Here is a 25,968-nt window from a genome sequence, read left to right as displayed (position 1 = left end):
AATAATATATATATATTATTTTTTTCAACATATATATATATATATATATATATGTGTTGAAAGTATTTTACCTTGGGTATAATAAATGTTAAAGATACCAAGCTATTTTAAACCTGGTTTTTTATATATATATATATTAACATTTATATATATATATATACTAAACAGAGGCAATGTGTGCGTCAGAGAGATTGAAACTTAGGCTGTTGTTGATATGGGAAGAATCTAGAGAAATTTCTCTAGATTCGTCAATCTTTCTCTCGAACTCATCATAGCACACATGATGTTAGAAGTTTGAGTCCAGTTCACAATGTGTTGGCGGCCTTCGTCTGAGAACACCGTAGAGATATCTTGTAGGAGATATCTCTACGGTGTTCTTCCAAGCGTAGAAGGATGGATTTAGCAGTCTGGCCATAATATGGCTTTCCACAATCACATAAAATCTTGTACACTCCAGGATACTGAGTTGGAAGATGTTTAGGTTTACTAAGTATTGAACGATGTTTTGGGAGCGTGGTGAAGTAAGTTCTGAAGTTAAACTTCTTGAGAATTTTTGCCAGTTTTGGTGAAAGAGAGCTGATGTAAGGCAAAGAGATGAAGGCTCTGGGGGAAGAGGGATCTTTAGAAGTAGTTGAGTGACTGGGGGAAAGAAATTTTTCAATTTTATTAGGAGAGAAACCATTATTAATAAACGTTTTGGAGTTCATTTTCAAATTCTTCTGCTTATGTAAGTAAATATTTGGCTCGGTGAACTAAGGTGAAAATAATATACCAAATACCAAATTTTTGTGGTGGGGGGGGTAGTGATGGGAGGAATCATGAAGGTTATCTATCAATATGAGTATGTTTTCTAAACATTGAGATTTTAATTCAAGGTTGAAGTAATGCAGAAATCATATATATCTCATATACAAGTAGAGAAAAGGTGCCTGACCTTATTAATAAAAGTCTCTAGGTGAGAGAAACATATAAAAAGTTTTTTGTTTGCAAACTGAACTGATATATATATATATATATATATATGTGTGTGTGTGTGTGTGTGTAGAAATTTTATTTCCTTGGATATAATAAATGTTAAAGATATCAAGCTATTTTTAACTTGGTCTTGCACTACGTGCAGGATCACCTAGACTTGAAACACTTGCAGGCGCAAACTTAACTTGTTTGTCTGTTTGCTTACTTGGGAAATGGAGTAAAACCAGGTTTAAAATAGCTTGGTATCTTTAACATATATATATACACATCCAATTTCCGAAATTATGACTGTTCTCTCTCTATGTCTATTAATGCTTAAGTTCTTTGGTCGATTTTTTTTTCATTTTGCATAGGAAGTTTCTCTCTCTCTCTCTCTCTCTCTCTCTCTCTCTCTCTCTCTCTCTCTCTCTCTCTCTCTCTACTAAAGGCATTACTGAGGACACAATTTACAGAAGAGTTTGGCGAAAAACTCAATATGCATGACTTAGCAAACAACTTATTATTGTATATGGCAGGTCTTTTAAATTTCATCCCTTCTATATAGAAGTTTCACAATAAATTTTCGACTAAAGGTGAGTTAGATGATCTCTTACGTAGGTGGCAGGATTTTCCGTCAGAAGCCAAGGCTTTTTAATCGCAACGCAGTCAGTCAAACCGACCACAAGATCACTCATGCAGTTAACAGACATAAGATATTGGCCTCCAACGTTTGGTTATTTCGGCCGTAATTTAAAAAAAAACTCCCTATTATTATTATTATTATTATTATTATTATTATTATTATTATTATTATTCGAAGTAAGTGGGATTAACTTACCTCAATCATCTACAAGTAATCCTTATAAGCAAATGCAGAAATTTGTATGTATAATCACTCTTTCTCAAACTCTAAAAAAAAATAAAAATAAAAATAAAATAAAAAATAAAATAAATTATACAAAAAATTCTGTATAATCTTCATTGTTAATATTAGAAGAACATGTGTTGTAAATATATAATATAAACGCAATAAATTATTATTAAAAATTTTAATTGAAATCCAATGTAAGAATTGCAGCACTTAGTGCTGAACTCTATAAAATTATAAGTTGCAATGTCACTCAAGAACTTCATTTTATGTATAAATATTTTAGCAATCAATAAATAAATACATATATAAAAATTATTATTATTATTATAATAAAAAAATAAAGAATAAAATAATAATAATAATAATAATAACCAAATGATGTCATCCTTAGATAAGCTTACATAGAGCTTCGAGGATGAAAGCAGAGAAATTAGTTCTCATCCAAGATGCATCATATGTAACCAAATGCATGTAATGTACGTATCACATGTAAACTAATGTATGTAATAACTGTAACAAAAGTATGCAATATAGAGTGATTATATCCATTGATATTGTATATATAGAGTGTAAAATTGCAAAGAAAAAATCTGTAATAATCATCATTATGAATATTATAATAATATACGTTGTAAACAGTTATTGTTATTATTATTATTATTATTTTAAAAAAACTTTATGTACCAGAAAGTATTTGTTATGCATAATTGTGTTCCTATAATGTATGTAATTTATCTGAGAAATAAAAAAATTATTATTATTATTATTATTACCAGTCATCTCAAAAATTCTAGAAAAAATAACACACACCAGACTACAGAACTATTTACAGAAGTACAACATCATCTCACAAAACCAATATGACTTTCAGAAAACAATATGGCTTTCAGAAGACGGCGTACTTGTTTTTGTCGTACTCGACAAAAGCAAGTACGCCGTCCTTATACTGCTGGACCTAACCAAAGCATTTGACACACTTGAACATGACATACTACTCACCAAACTATACTCGATAGGTATAAGAGGAACACTGCATACATGGTTCAAGAACTACCTCTCAAACAGAACACAAGTAACAAAAATAGGTACATGTTACAGTCGGAGTATACAAATAAAACACGGTGTACCTCAAGGTGCCATATTATCACCCACTCTATTCAACATATACATTAACGATGTTCATAACATATCCATAAGAAGTCAAATATTTCCATACGCAGACGATACGGCACTACTAGCAATCCACACAGACATTAACACAGCTCTCTGCAAAGCACAACAAGACCTAAACGAAATCACAACACTCACAATCACAACCGACTGTGACATGTACCAAAACGCAATTCTAATCAACGGCACCAAAACACAGATGTTTAAATTACACAACCCAAGAATCAATGCATCACTATCGATACATTGTCACACATACCGCTGCATTAACAACAAAAATACCTGCCAGTGTTCCGAAATCAAACCTGTAACACACGCAAAATACCTCGGTCTCTATATAGATTCCCACCTTAAATGGACAAAACAGATAGAATACCTACACACCAAACTCCGGATCATCGCTGCTAAACTCTTCCAACTTAAAGACATTATTCCACCCAACATAAAAAAAAAACTCCTATATCACGGTATCTGCGAATCCCTACTCAGATACGGAATAACAGTCTATGCAAATACATCAAACAGCCACCTAACCAAATTAGAAACACTACACAGGAAAATCGTATCAACAGTGATCTGGACACCTTACACGCAACAACCAATATCCGACAAGCACATAGCGATACACAGAATTCTGAGCATTAAAAACCTGAAACACTACATGACATTAACAAGGAATTACTTCAACATCATCTATCGAAACAACAGAGACACATATCGTATAACACGACCTACAACAACTCTCTACATCCCCACACCCTTCAACAACTCATACGGTTCTTTTGTGAGATCACATCAGATACCCACGCAACTCAACAACCTACCAAGAAAGTTAAAACACGTAGATAACTACAGAACATTAAAAAACGAACTCTGGAAAATATACCAACAAAGTTGAGAAACCATTAACACTAATATACACATCACAAATCACCAGCATCCAATGCCTACATCCCATACATAAACAGTAGCAACAACACAAATAGTGAAGGCTAAATCCCACTCTCTTCATTAAAGCTAACTCAAGCTTCGAAGTAGGTGGGATTAACTTGCCTCACTCATCTACAAGTAATCCTTATAAGCAAATGCAGAAATTTGTATGTATAATCACTCTTTCTCAAACTTAAAAAAAAAAAAAAAAATCTGCATATTGTACTGAATCTTTGTAATGTACAGAAAATATGTCTCATGTATATATATACGTAAATACTGTGTATGATAAATCTTCTCAGTGTGAAAAAAAATACTATTATTATTATTATTATTATTATTATTATTATTATTAGCACGGACAAAACACAAAATATTTAAGGTGAAACACTTACACCACTACACAGTCATGTTAAAACACTACTACAGCCCAACATATAGAGTAAGAAGAACAACATATCAAATAACAAGACCACAGTCAATAAACTACATAACATATAAGTACAACAATCAGAACGGCAAAGCCACCCGAAACTTCTACGTACCTGACATGATAAACAAACTGCCGTTCGACAACAGAAACCTAGGAACATACAGAAAGCTGAAACAGGCACTATATAAATATTATAGCGAGAATGAAAATTAGAGCAATTCCTGTTTCTCTCTCCCCCACCATACATGCACACACACACACATACCTATGACAACCCCCTCTCAAAAACTATCACTACAAGAACACAAAGAAACAAACACACCATGTCTAAATCCAACCCTATTTGCACAAAAAAAAAGAAAAAAAAAAGAAAAAACAAGTTAAACTGTAATAGCAGTCGAAGTCTTTCAAGCACGTACCAACAAACAGTAAAATCAACACCTGGCTTGTGACCAGTATAGGAACACAACCATGAAACCAACCCCCTCTGTCATCTATTATCTTCCTCAGATAAGCTCTGCTAAGCTTAGGAAGAAAATTACTAACTTGCAAGTATCTGTTATACACACTTGTAATGCGTTATAAATATTATATATATATAATTACTACAGCAACTATGTATGCAATTCATCTGAGACATAAAAAAAAAAAAGTAAAAAAAAATTCTGTATAATCCTTATTGCAAATACTGTAAATATTATTATTGTATGTAACGTATACTGAGACATAATAAAAAAAAAAAATATTGTTATTATCGAATTGTGTGTGTATGCATTACTGCATTGTATCGTGAATTGTGTGCACATTGGTGCCAATCCATATTTAGCTAGTTCAAAAAAATGTATATTCATATTTATAAAATGTACTCTGCATTTTGTATATCGAATTTTCGTACTGTACAGAAAAGATGATGTTTTTCATTATGTGTGTGCAGATACTCTGTGTGATAGTAAACCTTATCATTTTCATTGTAAAAATAAATAAGTCGTTTATAAAAAAAAAAAAAAATTAAAAAAAAATTATTATTATTATTATTATTATTATTATTATTATTATTATTATGTATATTCTAAATTCAAAAATTCTGTATAATCTTTATTGTAAATATTAGAAGAACATGTGTTCTAATTACATAATATAGATGCAAAAAAGTATTTTTAAAAATTTTAATTGAAATCCAATGTGGAAAATGCAGCACTTGGTGTTGAATTCTGTAAAATTATAAGTTGCAATGTCACTCAAGATGTTTATTGTATTTGTAAATATTTTATCAATCAATAAAAAATTATTATATTATCAAAAAAAATTATTATTATTATTATTATTAACATTATTGTATTAGTCATTCATTATAGAGAAAATTCTGTATAATCTTCATTGTTAATATTCGAAGAAGATGTGTTGTAAATACATAATATAGAGGCAAAGATTGAAATTTTTAATTGAAATCCAATGTAGAAAATTAATCATATATGCAGCACTTAGTGCTGAATTTTGTAAACATTATAAGTTAGAATGTCACTCAAGATGATCATTGTATATGTGTAAATATTTTAGAAATCAATAAAATTATATATTATAAATTAAAGAAGAAAAAAACCTGAAACCTTCAGGGAGTCCAAAGACTCATCGAGGGAGGGCACCTACTCTACAACTCTATCTCCACCACTCAATTCGCAAACTACAACAAATCACAAGTACATCAAAGCCATCTACCACCCACCCACCACTATTTTCACAGACAATTCTCGCTCTCATTTCGATTTAAACAACTACCACGACAATTTAAGTAAAAGGAAGTTAAACTATTCACTTTCATTTTACAACTAAATGTGGCATCAGTTCCAGTATCAATGATATTCACTTTTTGTTTGCTTAAGATGGTGTTAATATCATTGATGCTCGCTTCTCTCTTCAGTTTGCAAAACCATACTTTTTTTCAGAATGGAATTCAACTTTCCCAATAAGACACTCTTCGATATCTCAAAAAGTGGCGTTTGTGCGCATCAATTTTTCTGGCATCCAAAGTCAATAGATAGAATCTGTTTTTAACTTGCGTTTGTTAAAATGATTTTTGCCACATTCTATCAAATTAGTTTCTTGTTTCTCTCTATCTCTCTTTCTCCTGCTGCATGATGATGCTCACTTCTCTGCAGTCAATTGCTCAGGTAACCTAAGTTCGTTATTGGATGATTCAAAAAAAAGGTCGGAAGAGTGGACAGTAAACTGGAATTTTTAAGATAAATGAATTTAAGTATTTTAGTCTCTTGGTTGATAGGCAATGTAAATTCTTCGACAACTAATATAACTCAGAGGATTGGATTGTTAATTATAAAACTTTACTGGTAAGAGAACGGAAACTATAATATCGTTGAAGTGTCTGGTTTGGCCGGATTATGACTCCATGTTGTATTGACCTAAGTTTCAACAAATCGAACGTATTTAGAATTATGTGTGTTGGTTAGTTGAAATCTGGTAAATTTATCTGAGGAGATAGACAGGAAGTTTAGTTCAATTTTATAAGTTATTTCAGGGCATAAGATAAATAGTAGGAACCAGGCTCGAATAGAGGACATAAAAAGAAAAACAGTGAAGAAGATAATGAGAACAAATATGTAGAGTTCATTTTTTCATATTAGTTTAGAAAATATATGGAATAGCCCCATCAACTTGTAGAAGCGACGAATTCGTGTAACTTAAAGAAAATATAAGATAGTTTTAGGGCTAATTAAATTTTATGCATGATTATCTGGTTTGCCAGTGTTGAACATGTCGTTATTGTTATGTGATTGTGTATAAATATGTATGGGATAAATAAACTAAATAAATAATTGTAAGAATAAATGAGAAAATACGTTGAGTGGATATAAACAAGAAAACAAATCATTTTATATGCTAATAGTTCATTTTGTGGTATCCTTGGAAGTCGGATATCTGTTTTTACTCCTCTTATCCAAGGATTTTCACTGAAAAATATTCCTGTTGGTATTTAGGCATTCATTTGAAATTTCCTTAAATTTCTCTCTTCTCTCAACTTTGATTCTCCAAGAAGTATGCCGCAGCTACAGAAGTAGAAATTTTCTCCCTTCCATTTCTGTCGGTAGTTAACCTTGAAAAACTACATGAAAATCATCAATACATCCGAAACTGATTTTGTAAACATCCGAAAGTAGAAAACTTGCTTTGGGGTTAAATGGGAGTCGTGATTTCTGATTCACTACACAGTTTACTCATAATAATACTAAGAAATAGAGCTAGAAAAGCTGCAATAAAAACAAGACTAACCCACCCAACACAACAACATCGAAGTAACTGAAGATGCTCTCACAAATGACTTTAGAACTATTGGGGAATACTTTCATAAATGATGACTAACACCAGACTTCAATAAGACCGAGGTTAGCTCTTTTCACCTAAACCAAATTAACAAATAAGAAACTTCAAGTCAGCTTTAACAACTCAATGCTGCGGTACCAAGATTTTCCTAAATATCTGGGTGTTATCTTGGATTGAACACTATCTTTCAAAAGACATCTGGAGAATCTCTCTTTCAAGATCAGATCAATAATAACATCATACAAAAACTATGTGGTTCTACATGCGGTTCTTGTGCTATTACACTGCGATGCTCCACGTTGGGCCTAGTCTACTCTGCAGCAGAATATTCTTCAGCAGTATGGCTAAACAGTCCTAAACAATAACAGTTTGTGTCAAATCCACTCCCCTCTGCTGGCTTCCAACTTTGAGCACTATTGCACCACCGAACCTGCGCAGACAAGATGCTCTAGTTAAAAAGTACAAAAAAATAAACAGCAATCCCCTGCTACTAATACATGAACATCCCCAACACATATAAGTATAAATCGCCTTAAATGCCAACGGCCTCCACTAATACTAGCTGAAGAACTAGTAAATAGCAATTGCAACGTTAATTCGTTTGTTGATTAGACACTTGGAAAGAAAAATCGCCACCAGACTTAAACAAGTATATCCTTCCCACAAAACTCCGAATGGGATTGAGTTTTCATGTCATCAATGGAAAAGCTTAAATAGGATACGCACAGGACATGGTATCTGCGCAGACAGCTTACACAGGTGGGGAAGATCACCTACACCTAAATGTGATTGTGGGGCCATAAACCAAGTGGGGAAGATCACCTGCATCCCACTGTGACTGTGGGGCCATAAACCAAACCATCCGGCACATTGTGGAGGACTGCAGTATAAGAACCTACCGTGGTGACCTGAGAGACCTTTTTGAGGCAGATCCTTCAGCTCTTGAATGGCTGAACTAGACTCAAAATTTTGGTGAATCTTTCACCTGATATTTGTATATGTGCATTACTTGTCTCATTTTTATTGTCTACACAAACATGTATTTATATATTTTGATGTCATGCGTATTATGCCATACGCTAAATAAATAAATAAATGTAATAAAAATATGATGGATTTTTAATACTCTCATTACATATGATTGATCGTACGTTTCGTCGTAACTAGCTGTTTTGTACTCTGACTGTTCAAAAAAAAAGGATCCCCTGGCTTCGTCTTTATTTTTTGCACTGATGTCTCTTAGGGGTCCTCCTACAGGTCCATCCAATACAGCATTCCACCTCTGGCATGGTGTCCTTCGGAAACACCCAGCAAACCGACTGACAAAGATACTTGCAAATAGCAGCCATCATGTCATTTATAGCTATGTTAGCTTCGAGCGTAATTCTAATCAAGCAGTTGCTGGATTGATTTTCTGCAGATAATTCTGGTCATCATCCATCAGAATTTACATCCATAATTCTTCCATTGTCCCTTAATCGAATTTCTGTAACTGAGTCGGGTTCGATGATGCTCTTCAGTTGAAAAGACCTGGATTCCAAGAACCTTTATGAGGACTCTTCAAGTGAAGGTGACTTATCCAGTCTCATATGAGAATGGCAGGGTTTTCTCCTGTTGGAAACTCAACCCGCCAAAACATGCAGATCAGTTAAAAGAACGCAGATAATTAATAAAAACAACCCACCGGCCTCGTAGCCATAACTGCTTCAGCTATAATTCCAAAACAATTGCAGTAATTTAATTAAAATACTGAATCAACCATTGAACACACCTTCCCGTTAAACTCCAAATCACAGAAAAATAATTTACTCCCCCCCCCCTTAAGAGCTTCCTGTATTTACGTAAAGAATGCAGTCTAGAGTTTTTCGAATGCAATGCAAGATAAATTCGCATTATATTGCACCCTTACAAATTCTTCCTGTTACCAAGACGGAATGAAAGATCTCTTAACTAATGAACATCAATACTGACTACGTTTGGAGGACTTTATCATATACAATACATTGTTGCAAATTGAAAGTTGACAAATACCTCGGAAAACATGAAATAGTAAGTTAGTTTATGTTGAATGGTTTTGATATAAAGTACGTGGAAAGTTCTGTGATGATTTAAATCTACTTTATATAAAATAATCTCTGAGGGTTAACTTGAAATCTTGAATCCTTGAAACTTCAGATTTCAAGTTAACCATCAGATTAGCTTGAGCAGAAAAATAATTACATACGTTAACCCTTTTATGCATCTTAAAGTGAAAAGAGCTTCTAGAAGAATGGCAAATTGGAATAATATCACTCCAATTGTAAAAGCAAAACCCTTCTTTCTTAACAGCTGGATGCGTGGATGCGTTGGTACTAAATGGCTTGTAGAAAACAAAATGGCTTGTCGTACAAGCCAATTTTTTCGTACTATACACGCAAAGTTCTATTAGAATTTTGTAGAATATAATTAAACAAACATGAAGAAATTATTAATGAAGTATAGTATAGAAGAAAATCAAAAGAAACTGAGGCACTAAAGTCAGAAGATGCGTTCCAGCGAAACAGGGACACACTCCTCTTTCCGACTGGAAGTAGGCTCCGGATAGAAATCATTTTCATATCAATCAGTAATAAACACTGACGTAAACATAAGTTACGTTACTACATTATATTATTAAAATCGCTAAATAATCACCAGATACTTTCAGATGAGTGAAGGCCAGTGTGAGTCTTGCTACAGTTAGCACTCCTATAATTATTAACAGCTGTAATCAATAATTATATTTGAAATATAATCTAAAACTACTAGGTTAAACACTATCAAATTCTCAGGATAGTAAAACTGAATTTTACTTCTGTATTTAAGTAAATATTTCTGTCGGGAATTTTATCAAACTTATACCATAACATCCTGGATCTCTCTCTCTCTCTCTCTCTCTCTCTCTCTCTCTCTCTCTCTCTCTCTCTCTCTGTGCGTGTGTCTCTCTCTGATGGTGTTTGCTATTCATTCAAAGAGTCCGTTCGTCATCTTGAATCATTCTGTTTGGTCAGAAGAAGGAATAAGTTTTGCTGTCCACACAGTTCACTACCGGTTAGAATTTGCTAGCGTAAATCGAGCCACGCATTGCAAAGTTTTTTTTTTTTCTTCTGTTTTCTCTTGGGTCACATGTCAGTGGACACAAACCCGCGCGCCGAACAAGACGTACACTACTTCGCACTTAGAGTTAATAAGAGTGAGGAAGGTGAAGCTCAGTAGAGCGTGATATGGATAAAAACTACACTGACTGGGGGATTATCTATTCCGCTAGAGTGCCACTTTCTCTCGTGAGGGATGGGGAAAAACCCACAGGGGAGAGAAGTCGCCACTGTCTTCTTCACCGCTCCAGTTTCTTATCTGTAGTTTATTCGCCTTAATAGATTGGGTAATGGATATGTGGTTTGTCAGTAAAGGAACTGATTGATAACTTTATTGAGTGATTGATAAGGGAGGCAATCACAGGAGAGATGTCCTACGGAACCCCGCCGAGCGTGAAATATTTGGAAATCACCATTGAACTTTGATCTGAAGAGTGGAGCTTATTTTTGTTAAATCCTTAGCATGGGTAGAGTTATCTTTTTAAAGAGATGAGAGGTAAGTATTTTCATCTCTTTTTAACGCTTGTACTCCTTTAATATAATCAGTAGCTGTTTCGATAACCTCTATTGACCTATGGCATGTAAGATCTCTCTTAATTGAAATACAGATTTATATTCTTCCAGTTTTTCTAGTATATCAATACGTAGCACAGTGCTACGTATTCATATCAATGAATCCAGAGAAGAAATGACTCCCTCCTAAAAAAAAAAAAAAAAAATTGGTTTGACTTTCCGAAGTAACTAAATATATAAGGCCTGTATCCTGCGTTTATTCTTGTAGCTAGTCTGCCATTTTGTCAGATGACGATCCCAGTTTTAAGAAGGAAAATTCCTATCATTTGTGCAACACTCATGATAACTCACCAACACCTTAAACTAATTTTTTTTATAATTAAAAAAAAAATTAGTTTAAGGTATTAATTAATTTAAGGTACTGACCTTAAGCTAAGGTCAGTACCTCTCTCGCCCTCTGGGCATATTTATGATTTATGATTCTTGATACTATCAAGAATCACTCCAAGATATTTAACTTCAGTCTGCCATGGAATCTTTACTCCCAATAAATAAATATCCTCCATGGTATGGATGGATTTTCTTTCTAGTAAACAATATAGCTGAACTTTTCTGGGGGTTAACTTGGATCCTCCAGTCTGTCATCCACTTTTCTAAAGTGTGTATGCTAGTTTGTAGTCTTTTAGTTGCCAGTTTTGGGCTCAGTGATCTTGCCATCACTGCAGTATCATCTGCATATAATGCAGTGAATGTTGTTCTTGGGTTCAGAGGGATGTCTGCTACATAGATTGAAAACAGGAGAGGTGCCAGAAGAGATCCCTGAGGTACGCCTGCCGAGATCCTGCGTCTGGTCGAAACCATTTCACCTACTCTGACCTGCATATATCTGTCTTTCAGGTAAGAATGTATTATTTTTATTAACTTGACTGGAAAGTTAAATTTTATCAGTTTGTAGAGAAGACCTTGATGCCATACTTTGTCAAACGCCTTCTCTGCGTCGATGAAGATGGCAGTTGTATTGAGTTTCCAGTTGAAACCTTTAGTGACGATTTCTACCAGCCGGTACACTTGTTGAGCTGTGCTATGGGCCCTACGGAAGCCGAACTGTTCATTAGGCAAAATTCCTAACTTATCTGTTTCTGCTTGGAATCTTGAGAGGATCACTTTCTCTGTCACCTTTCCGAGGCTGGCCAATAGGCTAATGTGTCTGTAGCTTTCGGGAAGGTGAGCAGTTTTTTCCTGGCTTCTTCAATGGTATAATTGTGGCTGTTTTTCATGTAGTAGGGAAATGCTGGAATCTAAAGATGGCATTTGTAATGTTGACGAGATGAACTATGGCCTTTCTTGGAAGTAGTTTTACTATTCTGTTAGTTATGCCATCCGGTCCTGGAGCTTTTTTATTGTTTAGATGGGAGATGATATTTATCATTTCTGCCGGATTTGTAGGAGTTCTAATATTCTTAGTCCTTATAAGGACTGGCTTAAAGGGGCGAAGCAAGAATGCTTTTAATCTTCCCCGTTATCTGTAGAGGACAGTGTAGGGATAAGGTGTTATTGAGCTATTAAAGCTCTGATCATGGCAGGAGGGTAACAGCAATAGCCGAGCCTCAGTTAGTACTTCATTGGCTACAGCATTGCCATCCATTACCCTCCAAGAGTATTAATCACCGCATCTCACGGTCGATCCTCTAATTAATATATAATATATATTTTTTTTTCTGATTTTAATATGTCAATATATATTACAATGTAATGAATTATATTTTTAGGTGTCAAAAGAAAAATAATTTCTTTAGTTTTTAAAATTCAAAAAATTTCTTTTTTTTAAAAATATTTCTTAAGTAAATTTACAATAATATGCAGTTTCATATAAAATTGAAAAGGATATTTAATAGGTATTACTCTCGGAAAGAGGTCTGGAACCTATGGAATGAAAAAGATGGTGGGAGAACGAAATGATCCGAATTTATTTGGTTTCCACATTTTGGATGCTGTCGAAATCTCTCTCAGTTCAGTAACCCATAGTACTGTAACATGACCAGTAGCTAATTTCTTTTTAAGAAGATGCACTTTTGCCAATTTTTCAATAATGTTCTACTTTTGTAATATTAGAAACACTGAAAAAATTTGTTGTGGCGCCCCTGGTGGTCTCTTCATTAATTTAATATTTATTCCTAATAAAAGACTAGAAATAGGTTAAGGCTTGTCGAGATTAACGAACGAGTCGGTGTCATGGAGATTCGTATTAGGCAGAATGGAGAGAATATTTCCAAGTGTTCCACCATCGTTAGTGTCAAAATTCTAATTACACTTTGACACATGCCTTGAGGCCAGTGTGTTTTTATGCTTCTTAATTTCATGTATCCTCAGGAATGAAGGAAAAACTGGCTAGAATCAACTTCTCTATTCGTGTGGACTGAATATTTTGGCACAGCTATATACACAAACCTACTTAATAAAACTATATTTTTTAGTTTGTCCTAAGTAGTTTTTCTTGAGGTAAAAATCGTTGTAAACTGAGGTTGCACCTATATGATATACGAATTCCATCTTGGACTTCCGTTACCATGGCAACAAGAGAACAGAAAGCAAGAGACGAAAAGTGGAGAATATTAAATTGCACATATAACCCTTAAACTAAGAGCTGCTATTCATTTTCCCATCTAGTACACTTGAATATGATGTGATCCATTTTTCTGTCTTTGTTGCTAACAAAAAGGAAAAAAAAACTTTTGCTGAAAAGCAAATTGTGTGCTGAAGGCAGATTTATGGTGATTAACTCACCTAATTAAGGTGAGTTAGTAATTATCACTTCTTGCATGTGGAGTGTTTCGAGCCATCAGCACACACTCGCTAACTTTTAGCAGAAGTGTCTATGTTTCGGCCACATTTAATTTATTTACATCGGTGAAGTGTAAATTCTAATTAAAACTTCATTTTATCTCTGCACTGCTTTCTTAGCTGGACGGAAGACATTATAAATTGCACTATCTTACAAGAAGAAAAATATAACAGCGGAAATAACAGCCTGGTTTGAAACTATTTGTCCTCTCGTTTCCAACATCTATTTGCTTCTCTTTTTTTTTTTTTTAATTTGCGTACTAGAAAAATTTTCCATTAAAATTGAGCCGGATAATATTGATTTCAGTCTCTTCTAGGCTCTAATTTATATAAAAAGAAAATTTGCTGTGATATTCCAAAATATTAACGTTTAGCAAATGAATATTTAAAACAAATAATGACTAAAAATATACAGATTTCATAATTGACCACTAGGGGCGCTAAAAACATTTGCTTTTAAAACGTGATTGTTAAAAAGAAATACACAGATTTCATAATTAACCACTAGGGGGCGCCACAAACATTTGCTTTTAAAACATGACTGTTAAAAAGAAATTAAAGTATCCCTGTTTACAGCCTCGTGGAGCGCCACCTAGTGATCCAAATATTGCGAAACTTGGCAGGAATACATTGTGCGTCATGCAGAAGCGATATCTGAGAAAAAAAAGTAGTTCCGAAATTCACCACCAGGAACGCTGTATGATGTACCGAATGTAGAATGTAGTAATTTTTCTGTGTGTGTATAAGAAGGAGAAAAGCGACACAAGCATAAATAACATGTTTTTATTCACTTCCAATATGCATTCATGGGCTGAACTGTTCCATGTGCTGCCCATCCCGGTGTGTCACAAACGGCATCCTTTGCACAGCGTGTTCAACGGCGCAGATAATCGAGACTGATGTTGCACACATGCTGTGTCCTGCTACCTTTCAGCGCTAGCAAGTTATTAGGATAATCCCGATCAAAGCCCGTCTTTGAGAAATCCCCACAGCCGGAAGTCACAGGGGATCAGATCAGGTGAACGAGTCGACTATGCAATGAGAAACGCACGGTTGATCACTCTGGCTTTCATGAAATGTTCTCGAAGAACCTCTTGTATGGATTGGCTGATGTGTGGAGGGGGGCCCTATCCTGCATGACAATGACTGAATCCATGCACAGGCGTTGCTGTAGCACAACCAAATTATTTATCATATCGTGATACTTCACAGCACTAACTGAGCAGGTCACAGGACCCAAATGGCGAATGTCCTCAAAGGAGAATGATCCAATGATAAACAAAGCTGTAAACCAGCACCAGATAGTAACTCTGGGTGAATGCAAAGGAATTTGTGGGATGATACGGGTTTTCATTGCCCATACCTGGAAATTGTGAGTATTCACAACTCCCCGTAGAATCATCCACGGCCATGCAATGTCCAACTCCACTTAAGCAAGGAATGTTAAAGCGAATGTCCATCGACTTTCAAACTCCTGCGTCAGAGTTATTTTGAATGTGTAGAAATGTAGAATCTTACATAGAATTTTTCCAACAGTTGCGTAAGGCACATTTATGTGTCTTGATACAGCACGTGCATTGCTAGAACCAACGCTGTTATCAATGGTTTGCTCCACAACGGCAGTAGCAAAAATTCATTCACTTGTTGTGAACTGATTGATTTGCAACAAGTCTCCCAGCAGTCCCGTTTCTTCTAAACGACTGATCACTCGTTGCAGAGCACACGAAGATAGTGGAACTCGTCGACATTTGTTCAAGCGACGAAATTCGCGAGTGTAGCAACAGCATTGCAATTGCTTAGGTAGTACAGGTTCACGAGCAAAGCACGTTGGGGGAAGGTTAGTGCCATTGCTGTGGACGGTGTTAACAATCAGAATGAAGAGAAAAATCCCGTGTCCATCTTTTTAAACTCTCCTGGCACCTGCCGAATTGTGTAATATATAAATTCTATACATTTGGTGTTTACAACGTCCATGGTGGCGAATTTTGGAATTACTTTTTTTTTTCTACGATATCGCTTCCATTTGACACACGATGTATTCTTGCAAAGATTCGTAGCATTTGGATCACTGGGTGGCGCTTCAGAAGGCCTTAAACAGGGATATTTTAATTTTAATCCCCAAGTAGTTAAATGTAAAAATAATCAGAAATTATGAAGCAAAAAAAAAAAATTTCTGAAGAAATTAAAAAGTATTAACATTATTAACAAATTGCATCTAATGTATTAGCAACTATTATCAGGGGAAAACAAAAATCCTTTTAAGCATATTAAGAAATATGATGGATCCACATCTAATGAAACAGCTGCAACTGTCAATCCAACCGGATTTAATATTTCCCGTTAAAATAGATGCAACACCGAATAGAGTGACACTGGCTATTATAATCCACATTGTGAAAATTACTGGGACATTTAGTGTTTCCCAAACTCTTTACTTTAACCAAGCTCAGTCCACCAACTCTTCATATCAGGGATCGCATGTTGGCTAGTCTAACCTTTGCAATCCCATTTCCTTTAGTCAGGTTATCGCCCTCCCCTTTGCAGTATAATAGGATGCATTATCATATTGATATTCAACTGCCAATTATCATACAACCAACGCAGAGTAAACAAACATAAAATTATTCAAAATGCTAATATAATGTAAAGTTTTCTCCGTTTCGACTACTAAAATTAAGGGATATCAGTTCAACAGGAGAAAGACATTCCACACACGTTCAACAGATAGCCAGTGTATATCTTATTCTTGTTAATCGCGTGTATTTTGAGATCAGTTTCTTGGATGAAATCCTTCTACTTTCGTATAAGACCATCTAACTTACCTTCAACTGTTAGAGGCCTTATAATTTTTTTATTGTTTTATCTGTGTTTTATATTTTTTTTTATTCACACAATATAAGTGATGACTCACATGCAGCCGATACTAAGACCTCCCTGGAAATGGATTAACTCTAAATTAAGCTCCTTTTCAAGTAGTTGGTTGGCCGAGTGGTAAGCGTATCCTCTCTCCAAGCGATGGTTTGAATTCCTGGTGTGAGACCACATTCATCGCCCGGTGTGAGACCACTTCCCCGCTTATTGAAGACCTGAAGTGGCTTGAAAAAGTTCCATGCTTGGTCTTCTAGAGCAAGGTTTCTGGACTTGTAAAAAATAAAATTTTTTAAATATTTAAAATTGATACAAATAGAAAAAAAATCCTTAGCTCATCCACGGTACATAATGTATTATAGATTTGCAAATAACCTTTCGTGGATGGAAGCAACATAAAAAAAGGAACCCTAACTTCTGTCATTTGGTTTCATGAGGTTGACTTTTTTTTGTTCTTTCGTTTTCTCTCTTTCCATTTCTCCCATCTTATTCTTTTCTTCTCATAGACATAATGCCATTCCTAACTCCTTATCATGTTTTTATATATATTTGAATTGCGTATTCTAAATCAATCAGCGAACTAGGATGAGATGAAATCGAGTTCCTTTCCCATTTTATTGCTCGTCCGACAGGATCGATGGGTCCGATTATCTTGCGAACCACCCCACTTCATTTCAGTAATCAAAAGTCCGTCTTTTTAACAGACCTACTTTTGTGTGTATTTCCCTTAAACTTTCATTAATATCAGAGTGCAAGTCAAGAAAAATTAAATCAGTCGCGGTGTTACTTTAAGCCTCACGCAAAAAAAGAAAAAGAAAAGGAAAAAATGCCCCCCCCCTTCCCCCTCAACTGAAAACATGGGTTGGCGAGATTTAATTTCGTTATCTATGTTGAATTAATTTTCTCTTCTTTGGCAGGTCGCGTATTAGTGTGCATGAAGAATCAAGCGGGGAGTTTTTTGTGTCGCTCTCCCCACTATACCCCACCCCCTCGTGGAAGCAATCAATAGGTCTTTAGGGATTTTTGTCATCAAAACAAGGGTGGATCTTTCGGAGAAATCTGGGAAATGTACTTCGCCTGATTCGCTCCTCCGATCGTCGCTGTGTTTTGTTGCGAGACAGGGCAGGGCTGGAGGGTCATTAATTGAGCTCGATATAGGACGAGGGTGGGTGACGCCATCTCCGAGTAATTGGGTTAATTAGTCCTTATACACGTTCTCTTTTTTTTCTTTTTTTTTTTATCTAAAATCCGTTCTCGAAAACTGAATCTCCCTCCGAACACAGTTCCATTCTTTAGTCGGGTTTTAGCGGCGATAAATTGTGTCATTTGGGTCGGAGACAGCACAACAAACGACAGAATTTGTGGATGTTTCATCATCCCTTCGAAATAATGGACCCAGGAAGCGAAGAAATCCGATTAGCTGATAAAAATAACTCGCAGTTGTGATACTGCCTTTTGTTTCCCATAATTATCTGCACGACAGTGCTGACACATTCTCTCTCTCTCTCTAACACACACACACACATCGTAACACCCTTTCCATCACTAATTTTCCCCATCCTACTGCCCTTTTCATTTTTCAAATTTCGATTTGTATCTTTAATCAATATGCATGAGACTACAAAAAGTGTAGGGAATATCATTTCTCATTAATATAATGATAATGTAAATTAATGCCCTCGTATGTTGCTGTTATTATATAGCTTTGTTGCCTATGTGTATGAACATAACCTGAAATAATAATATTTCATATTTCATACTATTTCCTAACGTATATTAATAGAAACTATTTTATAAAATAAAAGGTGTATTTATATATCTCTTTAATTTTTAGAAAAATTTAAATAGAAATAAATTTTCAAAAACAAACTTTATATATAATTTTAATTCCTATTTTATATACAGAATATTTCGAAAATATGCGAAAAACTTGATGTTAATAGCAGTTTTTAATGAATATACAGTTATTAAATGCTTTGAATACAAGTCAAATTATTTGCATAAATCAAACCGAGTAACTAAAATATGTAATATGTTATGTTCATTATTTTAAGTTTATTCATTCTAATAGTATAACATTCCTATTATTACTATTAGTAGTTTATTAATATTATTACTATACTAGGCAACATCGCTGGGATTCTAAGATTTGATTCTAAGTAATCCAACACTAGGATTGAATTACTTTAGGTGGGAGAATTTTCGTTGTCTGGTATGAGACTTGATTCAGTTAAAACATTTAAATATTCAGTGAAAACATTCAGTTAAAACAGTTAAGCCTTTGATTCAGTTAAAACATCTGCAACACTAAAAGCACTTGAAACCCAGAGAACTGAGAAACCATACATTGAAACACTAAAACATATTTACAATAATGCAACTTCTGTAATTAAATTATATAAAAACAGTGAAAAGTTCCCAATACAAAAAGACATCCGGCAAGGCGACACCATATCTCCCAAATTATTTACAGCTGCACTACAGGAAGTCTTTAGACACCCTAATTAGGAAAAAAAAGGAATAAACATAAATGGAAAAAGGCTGCATCATCTGAAATTTGCAGATGATATTGTCCTGATAGCAGATAATCTTGAAGATCTGGAAAAAAGGCTAAATTAACTGCATGAAGCCTCCAGAGAAATTGGATTAAAAATAAATAGAGAAAAAAACAAAAATAATGATGAATAAATACATAAACCATAGCACTGTCAAAGTTGAAAACCATGAAATAGAACAAGTTACTTCATATGAATATTTGGGCCAATTGTTATCCTTTGAGGAGTGCCAAAGAAAAGAGATTGAAAGAAGAATTCACCTTGGATGGATGGCTTATGGGAAAATGAGAGACATATTCAGAAGTGACATCCCTATGAGTCTAAAAAGGAAGCTTTCGACCAGTGCATACTTCCTGTCCTAACATATGGAGGAGAAACGTGGAGTTTAACAGAATCCCTAAACCAAAAGCTGAGAACAACACAACATTGTATGGAGAGAAGTATGCTAAAAATAACATTAAGAGATAGGAAGACAAATACCCGGATAAGATCTCAAACAGGTGTCATGGACATTGTAAAATACACTAAACAGGCTAAGTGGAGATAGGCTGGCCGTATTGCCAGATGCAGTGACGGGAGATGGACTAGAAAAACCACAGAGTGGAGACCAATGGATGGAGCAAGACAAAGAGGAAGACCGAGAAGGTGGAGAGAGGAACTGGAACAAATTGCAGGAGTGAGATGGATGGGAGAGGCAGAAAACCGAGTGATCTGGAAAATCATGGGGGAGACCTTCGTCCAGCAGTGGACAGAACCAGAAGGTTGAAGAAGAAGGTATGAGACTGCCACCTTGCGGACTGAATTGGATTCAAGAACTTCTCTTTGTTCTCTAGAGCTAACCCTTACTTTCAAGGTGTTAAAAATACGTTTAATTTAACAACCTATCGTGGGTGTGACTGCAGAAAATAAACGAAAAGATCTTGTTCTATCCAACAGTGCTAGACTTTAATTAATATTAAAAAATAAAATTTAATAAAAATATGGCAGGCTGTCTGTCTCTCGTTAGGCGAGCAAAATGGAATAGTTTCTTAAAATATATAAAAACATATTATATTTAATTGAAATATTTGGAATATTTAGAGATGTTTTAATATTTTAAAGTTTTAGTAAGTTAATACAAATTTTATTCATACACCATATGAAAATAATTATAATTCTTGATGATCTACTAAACGTCTAGAAATGATTTCTATTTCTATAGCATGAAAATGTGCAGCTAACAAATGTTTTGTAATTATTCGTTTGATCTATTCTGAGAACATTGGAAAGAGTGCAGAGTTTAGACAATTTCATATCATACGTTAACATTATCAGAAATGTTCACAGATTTGGTGAAAGTGCTGCAACACATGAGAGAGTATTTGGGTATCGTTACAGAATTAAAATTCCATGCAGCTTTGTGTCAAGTATTCAAGCGTGACCTGCGAATATGACTTGGGTCACTCTGAACCCAACTAGTTTGCTCCGATTTAGTCCAATAAGCATTCCAGCCACCTCCGTACTACCATTTGTGTTCAGCGTGGTCACACCCTCTCTAACCTATCCGTGATTGCTATCATTAAACACAGCAAGATTGAGATGAGGAGACATTTAAGAGTAGAAGCATACATGAATAATGGCTTGCAATGTAGGACATCCTGTTAGTCTTCGGGAATAATTATCAAAGTCTCATTCACTTTATCTATCGGGTTCATCTCTCCCTCTCTCATATATATATATATATATATATATATATGTGTGTGTGTGTGTGTGTGTGTGTGTGTTCTTCATTCCATCTCTCTATCTATCTATCTAATAATTAATCGCTTACTACATCCATAAATCATTACTGTACGTACTTACCTGTTATGTAATTACTCTTTCTCTCCATCCATTATATTGATTCATCCTCATCGTTTTAACTTAATCTCATTATGCATTTATCTACTCATCAACTCTGCACATGACCCGGAAAAATAACACATTTTAAAAGGATATTGTTAATCATATTGCTATCATACATAATTAGTCTATTGTAACTATAGTATTTGATCAAAAGTTGACTCATTACGTATGCATATATCTCTAAGACTACTTTACAGATAGGCAACCATAAAATCCAGTTTGTCAGGGCTTATTACTGGGGTTTTGTTCCAAGGATTTAACATGTAAATTTCAATACAGCAAATAAGATATTCCCACTATTGTCCTTATGGCTTTTGTACTGTTCTTTATTTTGTCATTCGTTTGGGATTTTATTATCGTCGAAATAATGGCACTGTCTTTGGCATTATAGACAAAGCATTAACGTTTTCATAACTAGGAAACAGTATTTTTACTGACTTCTCAATGATATAATTGAGGGGAAGAGAAGCCTTTAAATAATTAATTTAAAAAATAATTTCTTCAATGTAATAAAAAGATGAACTCTTTTAAGATTGTTTTGTTAAAACAAATTAAGTCGTACGAACATTTCTAATAAAAAGAAATTATTTTTTGGAGATAAGAAGGTATTTGAAGCAAATGAAATCTAGGGTGAGTACCTTTTAAATACAGGATGGTCAGAGTTGGCTACATCGGTGACCTTAAATCTATTAACAGTGTTTGTGCCAAACTCTGCTTAGAATGTATCGCAATGGGTGGAATTACGGCAAAATAAGGCTATAAGAACAGGCTATGTTATATCGAATAACTGAGTTCTCTAGTTCAATTTGATGGATGAAAAAAACCTTGTTTTAGGGAGAAAAAAATTCTACCACCTTCGTATGAGATTGGCTAACCCAGCTTCAGTTCGGAAATGTCCTTATAAAGAATATGCGCGTCACAGATTCAAACTAGGTGTTCTTTTCAACTAAATGGAAAAGATCTTGCCCAGAAACCTCTGTCTTCGAGAAGTACATGGGAAAAGGGAAGTCAGCGCTATCTTTTAGTCTTTTGTAAATAAAACTTTTGAAGTGGTCACAATTTTAATGTTAGAGTCTCTGCTAGAAGAAAAGGTAGACTCTCAACTCCCTTTCCGCACAGAATTCGTAGGACAATCATCCACATCGGGATTCGAATTAGGTGAAGAGACAGTACTCTAACCATCTACCAAGAAGACTGTTAGTTTACAACTTTGCTCGATATGTAAGTGCGTATTAAGCTAGTTTTCTTATGATGAAAAATTATCAGTTCTTTCTTATCCCTTCAATCAGCAAATTCTTAGGTCAGCCTTATTTGCCACAGTTATCTTATTACACCAGAAGAATTTTTCCAGAAAACTGAACGCAGAATCAGGTATTTCAATCTCTTTATTCGCAACACTCAAAGTGACTTGAAAACAATTAAAAGAATTAATCTTGTTTTAACAAAGCTGTTAATATTAGTTGCCTTTGCTAGAATTTACTTTATTTGCACTTGTCTTACAGGTTGAATTATATTACACTAATAGAAAATACAGTGTGAGTTATGGGAAGATAAAGTTCGCCTCCCCCGCATTTCTGTCATCAACAAAATAAACGGTGCCAGATAAGACTTTACTCAAGACATTTTCTCTTAATATTGGAAGTGGTTGATTTAGAGGACGCTACGTGGAGACTTTCCCTTCTGTTCCGATTACCCTTACACTGATACTCCTTGGGTATCTCAACTCAGAAACTGAATGCTTCTACATAAATTAGCAGCCTCTCCTACTTGCTGGTTACGATGGAATTAGAGTTTAAATCTTATAGAAACTGTCATCCTCCAGGAACTCAAATATTTTGAGGAATTGTAATCTGTATTGAGTTATTAAATATTAAAAAAGGATTCAGTACATAGTAATGATGCAAACTAGCCGATCTATTAGTTAGGTATAGTGGCTGCCTTCTTTCCAGTCAGTGATACCAATTTAAGGATGGCTAAAGGTGACTTTTGCATTTCATTTGCTATGAAGAAAAAAGCAAACTTCGGCATAAAATTTACTGCTTTGTTTAATCTGCTTTAATTATCCATTCCTATATTATTTTATCTTTCTATTCATTTGTCTAAGTGTAGTGTAGCCTTGCTTCGCCACATCTCATTGTTGGTAAGTTGCCATCTCAGACTGTTTTGACTTCAATAAGCTCTTTAAATTGTCTTCGTTCTTCTTGTGCAAACATCTCCAAGATTGTCTCATGGAAGTCGGTGATTGTTTTTCTTAGCATCTTCTCATAATTTCTAAGAATTTTAATTTGAGCTTTTCAGTTCCCTCGATCGTTTCTATGTCTCGGAGAAAGATATTAAACCTCTTATCCAAGTCATTAGAAACGAAATGATGCGAATAAGCAGCCAGGTTCGTGACAAAATAGCCACATCCTCGAGCTTCAATTACATCCACCCAGTAGCAGAGCAGCATGTTTATTAAGTTTTATCGTCGATGTTGTGGAAACCAAACACTGGTCTAATGATCTGTTCTTTAATAAATGAGACAAAATCTGTGAGAAAGATATTGTGGGGGATGATTTTTATAAATATGAAAAAAAACATTTTAGAATATCCAGGTTGGTTTCTTTAGAGTAAGAGATTGCCTTGACATTGTATTATAAATAATAGGTTGTTCATCTGCTCATAGAGGTTTGTTGCGCATGCCCGAGTATATCCCATTGTAATCAGAGGGTGCCAAGATGTCGATAATTCAACACAAACCCGAGTGTATTTCGAGAAATTCAAATTCTGAATTAATAATTCGAATGTAACAAAAATCTGAATGAATTTTTATACGATTGAGCTGGTATAATGATTTTAAAAAAAAATTATTTTGTTGTTCCAATCTTAAACCTTTAATTTTTTTTAATGTAATTTTATTAAGAATAAAATATACAGGATAGTAATATTGATGGTCAAAAATCCAATATCCAATACCCTTGGAGGGTAATGGATGGCAATGCTGCAGCCAATGAAGTTCTAACTGAGGCTCGGCTATTGCTGTTACCTTCCTCCCATGATCAGAGCTTTAATTGCTCAATAACACCTTATCCATACACTGTCCTCTACAGATAACGGGGAAGATGAAAAGCATTCTTGCTTCGCCCCTTTAAGCCAGTCCTTATAAGGACTATAAGTAATATTGATGTGGTTTCATTCTTTTTATATATATTTTATTATATTTTATTATATTATATTCTTTTTCCAATCGTTTGATTTATATTTATATGCAACAAATATATCTTTTGATGGAGGGATAACTGTGGGAAACCCATTAAAATAAAAGAAAACACCACAGTAAAGATATTTTACTAATTTTGATGGAGGGATAACTGTGGGAAACCCATTAAAATAAAAGAAAACACCACAGTAAAGATATTTTACTAATATTTATGTTGTTATATTAGATACTTCGGTTTGCGTATTACAGTAGAATTCTTCTAGACTAAAGATGGTTTGATTATATTTAAATTATTAAATAATAAGAATTCTTGTATTTGAAGAATTCATTCTATGAGGTTTTATACTAAAGTAAAAATTCTTTGCAATGTCAACTGCAGCTTTCCTATTGTTGCCTTTATGTGAATTTTGCAACATTCCTTATAAGGACTGTAAAGGGGGCGAAGCAAGAATGCTTTTCATATTCCCGTTATCTGTAGAGGACAGTGTAGGGATAATGTGTTATTGAGCTATTAAAGCTCTGATCATGGCAGGAGGGTAACAGCAATAGCCGAGCCTCAGTTAGCACTTCATTGGCTACAGCATTGCCATCCATTACCCTCCAAGGGTATTAATCACCGCATCTCACGGTCGATTGCATCTCATTCTCCCCTTTTGAAACATTGATTTATCTATCCTTTTTCAAAGAAATATTGTCTATTTAAAAAAAAAGATGTGAAAAATGTTATATTTTCATTTACTTAATAATATTATTAATATTCAAAAAGAATAAAATTATTATTATTATTCAATTAAAATGCTTAAGTCTACGTAGAATGAACATGGCATGAATTTTTTATATCCCCCCATTGACAATCACTCCAACTTACGATGTTATATGAATTTTGTTCGAAACTCTCAAGATAATTTGTTTAAGTTAAGGGATATTACATCCCATATTGTTTCTTAGCCGAATAAGAAACTCAAAAGAGTTTCATGCCGAATATAGAAATTATGTAAAGTTCGGCGATTCCAAGCGTAAGCAAATACCCGGATAGCAGCAACTGACCCTTAAGGTAGTGCAAGCTGAGGCAACTCATAGCAAAGGTGGAGCAAGCTCCGATCACTATTCTTGATATTTACCCATAATGTGAACTTAGCTCCTAGGAGCTGTATTACTGTTCTACATTATGAGAGAAAGATAATGTTTACGATAATGTTATGTAATATTAATCAATGTTTGAAATAATTTTTAAATTAATTTTGAAACCTTGATGTATTTTATTCATTTCAAAAAAATTATCTTATAAATATCTCTTTTAT

At 34.4% G+C, this 25,968-nt stretch overlaps 1 long non-coding RNA gene across 1 annotated transcript in view; it reads right to left on the bottom strand.

The window, feature by feature from the left end:
• The window catches only part of LOC150102013 (uncharacterized), a 102,129-nt gene that overhangs the window by 4,711 nt on the left and 71,450 nt on the right, over positions 1-25,968 (bottom strand). The window contains exon 2 of the long non-coding RNA XR_016549011.1: positions 1,793-1,863. This is a non-coding gene — a long non-coding RNA (uncharacterized LOC150102013). The remainder of the gene's footprint in view (positions 1-1,792; positions 1,864-25,968) is intronic.

This window comes from Typopeltis vanoorti, chromosome 11, assembly GCF_054136105.1.
Source record: "Typopeltis vanoorti isolate ZY-2024b chromosome 11, IOZ_Tvanoo_1.0, whole genome shotgun sequence".
Taxonomy (NCBI): Eukaryota; Metazoa; Arthropoda; class Arachnida; order Uropygi; family Thelyphonidae; genus Typopeltis; species Typopeltis vanoorti.
Note: the sequence above shows the minus strand (reverse complement) of the source record. Positions and strands in the feature narration are given on the sequence as shown.